This window comes from Pinus tabuliformis, chromosome 5_2 (genome assembly GCF_031772625.1).
Source record: "Pinus tabuliformis cultivar Carrire ecotype Pingquan chromosome 5_2, CPIR1, whole genome shotgun sequence".
Classification (NCBI taxonomy): domain Eukaryota; kingdom Viridiplantae; phylum Streptophyta; class Pinopsida; order Pinales; family Pinaceae; genus Pinus; species Pinus tabuliformis.
Genome location: NC_142306.1, coordinates 756,369,244 through 756,382,465, shown reverse-complemented (window position 1 = coordinate 756,382,465; position 13,222 = coordinate 756,369,244). Strand labels below are relative to the sequence as shown.

The 13,222-nt window shown below is 35.8% G+C and overlaps 1 pseudogene; it reads right to left on the bottom strand.

Moving 5' to 3' along the window:
* Positions 1 to 9,510: 9,510 nt before the first annotated feature.
* Positions 9,511 to 10,850, bottom strand: LOC149161472 (putative WD repeat-containing protein C2A9.03; annotated as a pseudogene).
* Positions 10,851 to 13,222: the final 2,372 nt, after the last annotated feature.

Sequence of the window (13,222 nt, the reverse complement as noted above, 5' to 3'; positions counted from 1 at the left end):
CATTGTGCATTGATTTTCTTAGCAACCGACAATGGCATAACATTTGCGGATGTACCAAAATCAATTGAACAGTGGTGAACATTATAAATTAAAATTTTGAATGTTAACAGAAATGGTGGGACAAGAGTGTTATAACTTAAATTTACAGTATTTACAACAGATTTGAGGATATTGCGAGAGTTACTGGACATTACCTGTAATGCAAAAACTTCTTTACTTTCCAGAGTGTGCGATGAGTGTACAATGAAAGTGCCTGGAAAACAAGTTCACACTATCCCATTATCCTTATTAGCTCGAAAAGTGAAATGTTAGCGCGAGATATTTTCATATCATCCACAATTTTGTAATCAATGTTTTCCATCAAAATGATTTGTGTTGATGAATAAGGTGGCGTAAATTTATCCACTGCATCAGGAGTGATGGACTTATTTTTGTTGCTACTAGAAGTGTTCTTTGAAGCAGGAGCACCTCCAAACTTGTTCTGTGAATTCTGAGCGAGGTTGGAAGGTGGTGGAATTTTGCGCAACAACTTCTTCTTAATCTCCTACTCAAAAACATGTCCCTTTCTCCATAGGTTGTAAAAATAATTTAACACCTTAGGAGGATCTTCGTTTGTTGTTGGTTGATCAATAATTTATTTGTCAATGTTGTATATAGTATTGAACATGTTTATTGAATGTCCAACACCTGAACTATCTTTAGTCATGACAAGTTCTCTTGTTTCTTCATTTTTCTTAGACTGTTATTCCCTCAATAGAGTATCAACAAGATTAGCCATCATATTGTTCATGTTATGATTCCACTGTCGGTGTGTCTTTTCTGAAGGTTTTGCGTGATCAAAAGTGGAAAAATTATCCATGCCAAAACTTTCAATATTGAACATTTTGTTAGAACTAAGAGAAGACTTAGCCAGTTGTGAATTATTATTTCTGCTAAGGAACGATGGATTGGAAGATGTACTCCTAGTAGTAGGTGCCTCTCTTGACCATCTCTTCAATTTTGATACTTTGTTCATAAGAAACTTCAGAGACTTGGTCAATCCTTCCATGTCAAAAGAATATTTGTCTTTTGTTTTTCTAGAAGAGGCTTGGATTTTCTTACCATCTTCTTTGGAGTCTTTAGATTCCTCATCATCTACGATGACTCTAATAGAATGTAATTCCTTTTCTATATAAATAACTTCTGCAAAGTTTAAGGCCAATGTTTCCTTCACAACTCTCTTTACAAAAACGGAAATGTTAGTCAGAAAGATAGATGTGTAATAATATTTAGTGATGTCATCATTAGGTTGTACATTAGCAAGGAACTTGTTCAAAAATCACATAAATCTCTTATTAAAATCTTTGATTCTTTCTTTATCCCCCACCTTCAAATTTGCAAGTTCTCTCAAAAACATGGCGCGAGTCTTATCGTCAACAATTTTTTCAAGAAAAAGCTTCTTAAACCCCCTTTAGTTTCAGATTGAGTTGGATGGAAGACTGTGATACCATATAGATTCTATACCTTCTAAAGTATACGAAAAGAGTCTACAAGGAACATCGTCGAAAATTGTAGCAACCCTAGTGAAAATTCCATGTAATAAAAGTAAATAAAGGCAAAATAATAAGCATAGATGATGGGACACTTATTCCAAGATGAATGTTGGGAAAAATCCTAGTGATGTGGGATTACTTGTGAGTGTTTATGGCTAAGGAAATTGGCAAAGGAAATGGCTAAGCCTTTGGAAAGGAAAAATGGAATTTTTGGCACATTTATTTATGAAAATAATGGAAATTATGACAAAAGGGAGGTGAAATGTCACAGGTTCCATGTTAGGAGGAAGATGAACGAAAATAATGGAAAATGAAGAAAATAGAGGCCTCATTGATAAAAAGTCTTCTAAGGATTAGTTGGTAACCTCTGTCAGTTCAGTTTTGGAGCTCTCTCATTATTCTCTCTCTCTCTCTCTCTCTCATACTCTTAGAGACTTAGATTTTTCTTGGAGCACCCTTGGAGGGTGTGCATGCTTGAATTTTTGGAGAGAAAAGCCAAAGTGAGAGTAAGAAAGCACAAGAGGGCATTAGGATCAACAACTACATCATATTTTATTGCAGATACCGAGTTGCTTGTATGTTTCCTTCACTAATTTTGGCATGCATGGCATATGCATGTGGATTTTTGGTTGTGATTTGTCATTAGCATAGAGGATGGTCGAGATTGATAGTGGATTGCCTAGCCTTTCCATTTCCTAGATAGTGATGGTGATTGTGTGTTTATTTAATTGTTTTATTTTGGTTGGTTCCCATTTTTCCTTAGCTTTGGTTGAGTTATTAGTTCATTGAAGCCTTGGTTAGAAAAATGCTCTGGAAGCCCTGTAACATCTTGGGTTGAGTTATTAATCCTAGAGGCCTTGCTTGGGAAAATTCTCCGGATGCCCTTGGTGGGTTGAGTTACTAGTCCTGGAATCCCTGGTTGGACAAATGCTTTAGAAGCCTTGTATAAGTTGCGGGTTGTGTTACTAGTCCTAGAATCCCTGGTTGGAAAAACGCTCTAGAAGCCCTTTATAAGTTGTGGGTTGAGTTACTAGTCTTGGAATCCCTGGTTGGACAAATGCTCTAGAAGCCCTGTATAAGTCGTGGGTTGAGTTACTAGTCCTGGAAGAAGTGGTTGGAACAAATGTTATGGAAGCCCTGGAAGGCTTGGATGGAGACCAATTTGATGATGATCTTGGTGATGTCTGACCAGGTGGTGGAGTCGTCGTTTGATGGGTTGAGGTGGATGGCTTGTGGAAGTGCTAGATGAGTTTTGATTGATGTGTTCTATGAGATATCATATTCATGCTTGGAATATGGTGTGACGGTGAATGGATGAAGAGAGATTTGGCTCAACCATTCTACGGTTGAGTAGAATGTGTAATTCCTATCCCATATTTGGATTTTGCATCATTAATGAAAGGTTATTTCTCCTTGTATTTCTATGAGAATTTTTATGGATTATATGTGGTCTATATGTTTGTACCTTCATGAGTATTTCTATTTCTATTATGATGGTTATGTATGTGTTTTATGATAGCATCCATGTACGAATTTCATCATGTTTTTACTTATAATTGAATGATCAATGTATATATGACCTAATGGACGGAATGGAATTTGATGTATTGAGGCATCAATGGTTCTTACTGATTCTAACCTAAGTATGAGACACTTATGCTCAAAACTCTTATTTACACCCATAGATTACATATTCGTGAAATGTTTAACGAAATGCATGTCATGGCTAGTAGGGGTTCGGTCAAGGTTTTAAACAAGTATTCACTTTAATACAGTGATTCCCATGTTATTTTATTGATTTGAAGAGATGGTTTAATTCTGGATAGTGACCTCGGCTCTGGGTCTAAAAAAGTGGCTCGAATCCAAGAGTCCTGGCATATCACTGATAGTTTTGATCTCTGGTCACTGGAAGGCAAGCCTGTGACAGAAACTTTGGGTTTCTGGTCACCCTCATGCCATAACATGGGAACGAATGAGGCTCAAGTTGTTCAAAAGATCAATGGGACCCCAAGGAAAACTATCTAAAGTATTGGATTGGTTCATGAGGATCCTGTAGCTGATGATTAATGTCTGTATGGTGTGTTTCCATTAGTTCCACATCCTTAATGTGAATTAGAAATTCGAATCATAACATAGTGGCCTCTCATCGCATGTTTACTCGGGCTGGCTGGTTGCTTGGGTAGATGTGGGAGGAGGGAATTACAAAGTGGTATCAGAGCATGCTTCACCCCTCGGACTGGATGGGCTATGTTTTGGTCATGCATGCATGTCAGTTGCATGTGTGTCTCTCACCCTTACATTCCATGTGCTTGTTGCATTTGCATGATGTTGTTCATGAATGTAGTGATGTTGCCATGTGAAATTTGAGGTTGTTATTGTGGAATGCATCATTGTGAGCATATGATTGGTTATATGTCGATTTATGTCACTTACATGTATCATTGTAGTATGCTTGGTTACATTCTTGTATGCTTGGTTGCATGTATCATTCTTCTAGGTTTGATTACAGTATTGTTCATTCATGCTTGGTCACATGTGTTTATGTGTATGTGTGGATGGTTATGCATCACTTGTGCATGTTCATGTTTGCTTGTGGTCAAGTGTATAGTGGCATAATGATGGTGGTTGTCATGCATGAGGTCGTGGTGTGTGTTTTTTTTGAGCTCATGCATTGATGACTAGAGCCTAGCTAGAATGGTGGTTGCATGGTCATATGCTTATGTTTTATGTTTATATATGCTTTTATGATTATGTTATACATGTATCATGCTGATTTGTTGATCTTTCAGACAAGGTATCCTCCCAAATCTATACTAAGGTACATTTGTTTATCATGATATGCTTTAGCTAGCATGATATACCTTGCAGGAAGAAATATCAAATGGTTAGCATGATGGTTGACTTCAAAGACTCTCCCTATGGAACCGAAGAGTAGTATGGTGTTGGGAACTCTTCTCACTTGGCAATGATATTGAGAAGTTTAAAGGAAGAAATAAGGAGTTGTAAGGCAAATAATGAGATAATCATACAGCCACAGGAAAAGTTAGCAAAGGTAAATGCATTTATACTTCAGAGCTTGTCAGATATGTATCGACAAGGACCGCTTCGGATTAACCATGAGTAGGAGGATATAAATAATGGGGAATATGGTAGTAGATAACATGGTGGTGAAAGATCAGATAGAGATGACACAATCATAGATGGTAGATTGTTGGACACTCCGGATAGGAGAAGGGATAAACACAGGTATGATTATAGTTCTAATTCATATAAGCACTATGATAGTCATCAGTATCATCCTTACAGGGGGAGTGATAAGGGGCATTTTCCATATGGGTTTAAGAAAGAAAACGAACCTAATTTTGATAGAGAGGTAAATAAATCATAGGATGTAGAGGCATGGTTGCTAGGTATGAAGAAGTTCTTCAGATTGCATGACTATTCAGAGAACATGAAAGCTATAGTGGCTACATTCAGTCTCAAAGGGAAAACATACATTTAGGGGAAAGACGTGTAGAATGTTAGAGGTATAAATGAGGAAGATTTTACTTGGAGTGATTTTGAGTGGCTATTCAAGAAGAAGTATTTGTTAGAAAGAGACTTTGATGAGAGGGCTAAACAATTCTATGAGCTAAATATGGGATCCATGACAGATGATGATTACACTAGAAGATTCTTTGAGTTGGTGAGGTATGTTCCTTACCTAGAGGAGGAGAAGGCTAAGATTCAAATATTCTTTAGTGGGTTATCAGTTGCTTTCAAATATAGGATTGAGTTTGATGAGCCTAGATCATTGGAGGAAGCCATCTGAAAACTGAAGCATTGTTATGAACTATCGAAGCACGGAATTGAGACTAAGCCAGACTAGAGAGGTAATTCAAAGAACAAAGGAAAATGGGACAAGAAGTGAGTATGACTAACTCCTATGGCTACCAACTATACTTCATCAACTTGGGGTTTCATACAAACTTAGAGGTGGCAGTGATGTATACACAAATAGATGTAATTGCTATACTCTTATCATTGCTTAGCTGGGGCGATATAATACCAGGGTTTCTCAAACCAGCCTTCTATTGACTAGAAGAAGTCTGATTACCAACTGGAGAGGGGAAATTTACCCTAAATGAGAGGAAGAAAATGTTGCCTAATTGCAAGAATGGAAGACTGAAAACATGCTTGAAAAGTAACATGAAACCCTCTATCTACTTGTTAACACACCTTTCTTGCAAAATAAACCTACTTGTCACATGTGAGGTTTTAACTAATCTAAACATGGAATCTGAGTTAGAGAGTACTAACTATTGTGTGCAAGAGTAAATATAAAAGAACTCATCTTTAATATTTTTGCTTTATAAATGTAAATGCTAATCTTTCCTTATTATGTGGCAGGGGAGACAAGTGTGGAGGAAGAGGGGTACAATGGTTTTGATGTTTCGGAGATCATGTAGGGGCCTAATCCTGGCTTCAGTGATGATTTTTCTTAATTTGGCCTAAAAATAGACTGTTACAGAATTTCCTACAGGATCTCTACAAGATGTACTAGTTCTCCTACAGGATCCCATGTTTTACTACACAAACAGGCTGAAAGCTTAGGGAGTGGTCTAGAAGGTGGAATGGAGCTCAAGAAAGGTGAATAAGAAGGGAATAAGGAATGCGAGTGGAAGACACTACATAGAACTCAAGCAAATAATTTAAGATGGTTTGATTTGCTCAATGGAAATGGAAATTTTTCCTTATAAAACAAGAATTTGGATTGAGACCTTAGTGACTTTTTGAAATCATGGGTGGATATGGCATGGATGAAGCTAATGATATGAGGTATTCCTGCAATGAAGAAGCTCTTGAAACAACACACATCATTGTTTTCATTGATACATAAATTCATCTATAAACAAGAAGGGTTTATTCAATAGAAGAAAATAGAGTTGTTATCATTTATTTGCTAAGTTCATGAATGGAAGTGCTTGAAATCAATACAAAAGAGATGTGAAATTAGTATAAAACCTAAGATATCAGAAATTCCATTTGAAACTTATCTGACGAAACTGAAATATAATTACCTAATTATCAAGAAACCCTAGATTATGCAGAAAAGGAAGAATTCTATTTTTTTGGGCTGTATGGGAAGTGTTCCTAAAATCATGGTCCCTGAAAGAGAGAAATGAGGTGGAAACCACTTTTGATAACCTTTTTGGAATATCTTATTGTCACTATGATGCTACTGTTATAACTATTCACAAATGGAAGCAAACTAATTAACCCTACCAATACTTGCAAATTAACAACACCAAAAATAGTTCAACAACTAACTATGAGTAAACTCTAAGCATACAACTACAAAAGAGGAACCTCTACTGCTAAGGTCGGTCACAAACCCAAGAGCTTCAGCCCTCTGTGTCAACTCAGTCCTGGATCAAGGGAGTGCTTCTCATTTTCATTAAAATATCAAAAATACACAAGATTAGATCATTTTTGGGATTCAACTGCGTTAAGTAAGTCATTCAAACGTATGACCATTTCCATGAGAGGTAGTCGTAACTGACTAATTTCTCATGATTTTTGAATAGTTCACTTAGCACTCATTGCATCGGGTGATGCTCAGTTACAATGCTTCAATTTGAAAATTCTCCTTAGATATCTTGAACAAAAAATCTGAATCCTAATGAGGATCTAGGCCTCTTTATTTATACAATTGAAGTTACCAACAACTTCCTTAAATTTAGGGAGGCTTGGCTCTCAATCTCGAGATCAAATGGTCTTCAATTGTCACTGGCTTAGCTCCCAATGATCCTCGTGACTTTCCTGCTTGCAACTCTGAGCTGATGAGATTTGATTAAGGAATCTTCGAGTGAGTGAGGAGTTAAGGAAGGAGATCCTATCTCCTAGAATCCCTCTTTCTTGTCTCATTTGAGTTCTTGCACTTTAGTTAGCCAAAATTTGCTCCAAAACCTACAATCAATGCACATTAGACCACTGGACATGACATCTCATCTTTATTCTTCTCATGAAGCAAAATATAGTTAAAACATGTAAAGAATTATGAGAAAAGTTGACTAACCTGGAGGTGAATTAAGGTCCATACAATTTACCCATTGATGAGCCTCATCATCACCCCCCTATTGAAATTGTTTCTCATCCTTTGAGAAACTCAATCTATGTCTGTGTCTTTCATCATTTGATTTCCTCTAGTATTTTTCCAATGGCAAATGCACACAACTCTGCACTAGCAGAAACTCTGCAAACACGACTATTTCCATGACAATTTCATGCATAGCTATAGTTGAACAATAAACACACACACACACACTAATCTAATTTTACTTATGTACATAGTATCAATCCTCACATGTTTTCCATCTCCCTGGGCCCTCCCATAAGGGATTCAAGCCCATACAAGCTTTGATACCCATAAAAAAAATGGAGGAGAAAACATGGTAGATAGATTCACTCAAAACAATTCATATATTTCACACAAGGCCAAATTACAAGCTACATAAATATTGCTGATGAGATCCAACAAATTCCAAAGAAGGAGAATATTGTTGAGAAAATCTCTCAACAAAACTAGAACAACCAACAACTCAATCCTACTTATATGCTAATGTAAGCATTACTCCAACTCAATCCTACTTATATACTAATGTAAGCATTACTCCAAGTATTAGAATATGACCTTATTAGAATTGGAATAATCTCAAATCCCTAGGAAAATGGTGGGCAAGGAGCCAAGTCTCACAATTTTTTTTTTTTAATTTATTAAAATTCAATGCTCATATGTTGAGCATATTCCTTTGGGAATCAATCTATCTTGTCAATTAAAAAAATAAAGAATAAAAACCAATAAATCCTCATCCACCTTAAGTTGAAATAAGAAGCCTTCAACAAAATATCTTAAAAATGTACTTTGTATAATAATATAAAAAATACTTTTATATCTAAATAGTTCACTACTTTTATACCTACATCCTTATATAAACTTACACCAATAAAATCCATAAATATAAATACATCATCTTTCTTAAACAATTAATTAAATACTAAATTACATTCTTATATACATATAACAACTAAAAATTTACACCAACAAAAGCCATTAATCTAAGATAGATAATCTTTCTTAAAAAATAAATTATAAATACTAAACTTGTAATACATACCCATACAAATAGTTTAAAAATACAATAAACCATAAGAAATGGATAAAAGTTAACCAATTTTAATTAATAAAAAAAACATAGAAAACACCCACAATATCATTATTTAACTAAAAATAATCAGCTAAAGAAAATGATAAGCATCATTTAATTGGAACGAATAGAAATTTAAAAAAAAAAAAAAAAAAAATCATATCTCAAAATTGTGTTCAAAATTAATATAATTATATTACGAAAATGAATAGTTAAAAGTTTGCCATCTACAATTTAAAAAATCATATCCTCAAAATTGTATTCAAAATTAATATAATCATGTCACGAAAATGAATAGTAAAATTTTTGCTATGTATAAAGTTCATCACAAAAAAAAGTTTGAATAACTATTAAAAGTATTCATATAGCATATTATATAAATATCTAAATAATTTTTAATATAAAATTTAAATATATATTTATTTTTTAAAAATTATAAATTTGAACTGTAGTGTATATATGTGTTAATAATATTTACCAGTTTTACTGAATAAGTTTACCTAAACAAACTTTTATCTTTAACGATTTTACAATTTGAAACCAAATAAGTTCAACTAAAATATACTTTTATGATTTAAAATTTTATGTAAAAGAAAAAATATAAACCTTCCCATCAAAGTATAGTAATTAGAAAAAAATATTACAATAGCCGTATCGTATCCACTGTTGAGAGGTTTCTAATGACGCAAGTTTATTTCATACCCTAATCTTCAAAATGTGATCGCCGTGCAACGTTCCACCTTCGAAAGTGCCACTATTAATTGAACAAGAAATTTGACATCACAGAAATTTCACATTAAAGAATCAAGATAAAAAGATTGATGCCTTCTTTTATATTCAAGCAGGCTACCAAACGGACTGTCCAGAGCTTCGTCGTGGACACCGATAAAAAATGATTCGGTGTCTGGACTGAATGAAATTCCAGTTATCTCCCCAAAGAAATCAATTTCCTGCCTCTTGTTATACATGTGCTTTGTATCAAATATATGGACAAAATCAGCTTGCTCGGCCATGGCCATAAACTGTCCATCTGAGGAGAACCTGATAGATCTTATGGCAGCCATGTTGCCCTTCAGAACTTCAAGCGAGGTTGAAGTGTTTCTAACATCCCAGAGCCTGCATGTTGTGTCTTGGTTCCCAGTAGCAAATACTGTACCATCTGGATGCCAAGCAGAGGCAAAGGAGTAATCCAAATGACCTTGAAGAGTTGCAACTACCTTTCCTGTTTGGCAGTCTGAAAGAAATCCCTCAACATTGTCCCCAACGACAACAAACAACTTGTTATCAGGACTTACAGAGGCACGATTAACAGCCCAGGGAAAGGAGAAGTGCTGAATCCGTGCAAATCCATTACTTAGATCAAATACTCGCACACAACAATCATTAGATGCAGTGATTAAGCGAGTTGCGCCACCAGGACTCTGATAAATCTCTACCGAATTCGTACTGGCATTGTCGCCAACCTCATTTTCAGAGATCTTCGAACAATAACTGACATCTTTTATACCCAAATACTTACAGATAAGCTCTCCCCCATACCCGCCAACCACAAGTAAATTATTTTTGGCAGCCATGCTCGTAATATGGACTTGTCTGAAACCAGCTAGGGCAGCCCCTGGATGGCTTTCGGATGCAACGACTGGGCCCCTCACATTAAGAAATTCAGTTCGTCTACGACTTAGTGCAGACCAGTGGATAATAGAATAAGCCGATGAAAGATACACATCGTGCTTTGATGTTGCCCACACCAATTCCCTTAGCTGAAAGTGTGAATATGTAGGTTTCACTGATTTCGTATTTCTCTGAAATTCGTAAAAATCCCCCCTTTCTGGATATTTGCACAAATCTTATCTAGTTGAGATTGAGGAACATCCCTCAGATTTTCATACTCTTTCATCCTATATTCTCTGTATTTCTGCCTTGTCATGTTTGTCATCTGCCATTGAATTCCTTGAATATCTTCTCCTCTTCTGGCTTCCGCAGCAGAAATGTCATCCTCTTCATCATCTTCCTCGACATCAATCTCAGCTTCTGTATCTTCATCAGAAGCAGCCATTACAATATCATACTCAGCGTCTGAATCTTCACCAGAAATAATCATTTCGGGCTCATACTCGTCTAGCTGCGCCATATCTCAATACACCGCTGAATATGGTGTCCTTCGCTTCTCTACGAACACCGCTGAGTATGGTGTCCTTCGCTATGATAGGGTGGTTTTATACACAAGTAAACTCTAACACTCAACTATGGCGGGGTTGTTAAATGTTTGGGGTGTTAAATGTTTCGAGTAAATTTGATTTGGTCCAGTTTTTAGTGATACTCATGGTTTTATCTATGGGATTCAAATTAAATTAGTGGACATTACAATACAATCAACTATGTAAGGGAATGTGAGATTTTGTATATGATTAACGAGGTACTCGAAAATGTGCCACACATAACTAGCTGCTAAAGGAAAACTCTTGATGGGACGAGAAATGAGGTTAATCTCTCCCAGTCAAATTTAAGGGGAATCCATGGGGTGGTTTTTATAACATGGGACCAGGGTAATCTCTAGTCTCCGAGTCAAATTTAAGGGGAATCCATGGGGTGGTTTTCATAACATGGGACCAGGTTAATCTCTAGTCAAATTTAAGGGGAATTCATAAAGTGGTTTTGATAACATGGAACTAGGGACCACGTTATTTTTATAACATGGGACCAGGATAATCTCTAGTCTCCGAGTCAAATTTAAGGGGGAATCCATAGGGTGGTTTTCATAACATGGGACCACGTTAATCTCTAGTCAAATTTAAGGGGGAATTCATAAAGTGGTTTTGATAACATGGAACTAGGGACCACGTTATTTTTATAACATGGGACCAGGATAATCTCTAGTCTCCGAGTCAAATTTAAGGGGGAATCCATAGGGTGGTTTTCATAACATGGGACCACGTTAATCTCTAGTCAAATTTAAGGGGGAATTCATAAAGTGGTTTTGATAACATGGAACTAGGGACCACTTTAATCTCCCCTCAGTCAAATTTAAAGGGGGAATTGATAGGGTGGTGGTTTAAAGGGGGAATTTATAGGGTGGTGGTTTTGACCACGTTAATCTCCCCGAGTCAAATTTAAAGGGAGAATTGATAGGGTGGTCTAGATAACACGTGATCCTTGTGGCTTGGATAACACGGGACTAAGGACCATGTTATTCTCCTTGAGTGAAATTTAAGGGGGGAATCGATAGGGTGGTTTGGATAACATGGACCAAGGACGAGGTTAATCTCCTCGAGTCAAATTTAAGGGCTGAATTGATAGGGTGGTTTGGATAACATGCCACCAAGGACCACGTTAATCTCGCCAAGGGGTGAATTGATAGGGTGGTTTGGATACTTTGATTTGGGGAAGTTGCTAGTGGTGTTTTGAGCTCTACCTTTATGACAACTCATGGTTTTGCCTATGGTATTATCTCCCTGAGTAAAATTTAAGAGGGGAATTAATAAGGTGGTTTGGATAACTTGATTAGGTGAAGTTACTAGTGGTGTTTTGAGCTCTACGTTTATGACAACTCACGGTTTTGCCTATGGTATTCATCTTCTATGTAGCCAATTTAAAGGTGGAATGGTGTTTCAAGCTGTAGGGTTATGAGAACCCATGGTTTTGCCTATTGTATTCATATTGAATATAACCTAATTAAAGGTGGAATGGTGTTTCGAGCTCTAGGCTTATGAGAACCTGTGGTTTTGCCTATTGTTTTGCCTATTGTATTCATATTCAATATAACCTAATTAAAGGTGGAACAAACTCAATGTTAGTGGCTATTAGGATCCAAGCAAAAATGTCTTTACACATCACCACTTTTGTTGGTATTATGCCATCCTAACATAATGGTCAATGTCCAAACAATCACTTTGGGACTCTCCCTTGAATTTTCTACTACTAACCCAACATCATTAGGGTTGCTTTTCCTTTAGTAATAAGAATAGAATACTTCTACAGAATATTTAGACTTCATTGCGTGCTCACCTAACTAGGAATTAATGATAAATTGACTAAATACAAAAATAAAACCAAAACGCCCATAAATCGTTACGGGCTGACCTAACTCAACATTTATGTTAAATTGACCAAATAAAAAAATAAAACCAATATGGGTATAAATCCATCTTAACTCGGGATCTACCAAGACCCTAGAGGGCTGAAATATCTCAAGATTCAAAGTCTTCTTTTGAGTGCAAAATGTGAGGAAATAACTACATCACCAAACTATGGATTCCTCTTTTCATTTTTGTAGATATTTAGTTAAAACAGATCTATGTTTGTGCTTAATAATATTATTTATATCATATAAATTCCACATATCTAGTTATTAATAATATTATTTATATTATATAAATTTAGCATATCTATATATAAAAGTATTCCCATTTTTAATTTTATTAAAACCTTGATTTAATCTCTATGGAATATATGTGAAATGTTTTTAGTTGTATTGAGGATAGATGGTTTAAATATATCTCAAAA